The 1,655-nt window shown below is 22.7% G+C and overlaps 1 protein-coding gene across 1 annotated transcript in view; it reads right to left on the bottom strand.

Moving 5' to 3' along the window:
- Positions 1-1,655, bottom strand: part of LOC117171906 — a 432,989-nt gene that overhangs the window by 425,973 nt on the left and 5,361 nt on the right. The window lies entirely within an intron of this gene.

Consider the following 1,655-nt stretch of genomic DNA (forward strand, 5'->3'; position numbering starts at 1 on the left):
TAATTAAAAAAAACATTGGTAAGTTTTTAGAAAACTTAAAAAATAATTTAAAATTAAAAATTTTTTTAAAGATAACAAAAATTGAATTGGAATATTTTGAGAAAATTTGTTTAATTTCGAGGAAATTAAAAACAGTCGAATAAAATTAAAGCAAAATGTAACTTTGAATATTTCGTAAAAAACATTTGTTAAGATTCTTGAAATTTTAAAACATACAAAAGATTCCCAAGATTTTCAAAAACGCATTAGGCATATTTATCAAATATTTATCATATGTTCTTAAATTATTTGAATTGAAAAAGCTTTAGATACCTTTGAAAGTTACTCAAGTTTTTCTCAAAATTTGGTAAAATCTTGCAAATTGAAAAAATGTGTTTAGAAATTTTCTAGATACTTTTGAAACATCTATAAACAGTAGAAATCTTTTCGAATTTTTGTCAAGAAGCCTAGGAAAATAATATTTATATAACCTTGAAGTAAATGAACAAATAAACTTAAAAAATAATTAGTTATTCGAAATTTCTATTTAGTGCGAAAGTTTTATATTCTCCTTCAAATTATAATGTAACTATTTTTTTTTCTTTCTTTAAACAAAATTTTTTTGTTTGGTTAAGAATTTCACTATTTCGTTAAAATTTAGGATATTGGAATCTGAAAAGAAAGGAAAATTTCTCCCCCCTCTCTTCCTTCTAAAAAAGAAAAGAAAAAAAGAAAATTATTCATCTTTACTTTGGACGGAAATAAAAAGGAGGAAGAAAAATGAGAAGGCAACCAACCAAATTCCCTTCCTTCTTTTTTTTTATTTCTTTCGTCCTCTTTATTCCCACCAGTATCAAATGCCAATAAAAAACATTGAAAATATATATATATATAATAATCACCAACGTTTCGGCACTCATACAGCACCCTTATCAAGGAAAAAAAATTATTTAATATAAAATAAGATAAAATAGAAATAAAATTAAAAAAAAAATAAATAAAATAAAATAAAATAAAAATAAAATGAAAATAAAATTTGTTGTCAGCAGGAACAGCACACCTGCCACGATGCTATCTCACTGACAACTGAGAATCAAGTCAATTTCGTTAAATATTGCAATCTTTTTGGATTACAATATCAATTATTACATTTTGGTTACGAATTTATTATATTTTTTTTTTCAAAACACAACTGTTTAATTCAAAGCCTAACTTATTTGCTAAAAGGTGATATTTTAGTACAACTAATTCTTCTGGGTGGAAAATTTATGTTTTTTGTTTAAAATCAACTATTTGGTGGACAATTTTTTGTAAATTAATAGCTTCTGATTAAAAGATTAAACTGTTTTGTAGAAAATTTGGCTCTTTTGTAAAATATTTTATATTTAGGTTAAAAATATAACTGGCTACAAGTTAATCTTCTTTGATTAAAGATTCAACTATTTTGTGGAGATTTTTCTCTTTTTGGGTAATTAAACTATTTTTTATTTAAAATAATTTTTATCATTGAAATATCAACCATTAAATTTCTTTCGGAATTTAACTTTCTTGTTTAAAAATTCAACTATTTGATTAAAAATTAACTTTTTTTAAATTTGATATGTCTGAAACTTAAAAAAATCTTTCTGAATTGCCTCAAGATTTTAGGAAAATTATACTTCTATAACCCTAAAAAC

The sequence above is a fragment of the Belonocnema kinseyi genome, chromosome 4 (assembly GCF_010883055.1).
Source record: "Belonocnema kinseyi isolate 2016_QV_RU_SX_M_011 chromosome 4, B_treatae_v1, whole genome shotgun sequence".
NCBI classification, from domain to species: Eukaryota; Metazoa; Arthropoda; class Insecta; order Hymenoptera; family Cynipidae; genus Belonocnema; species Belonocnema kinseyi.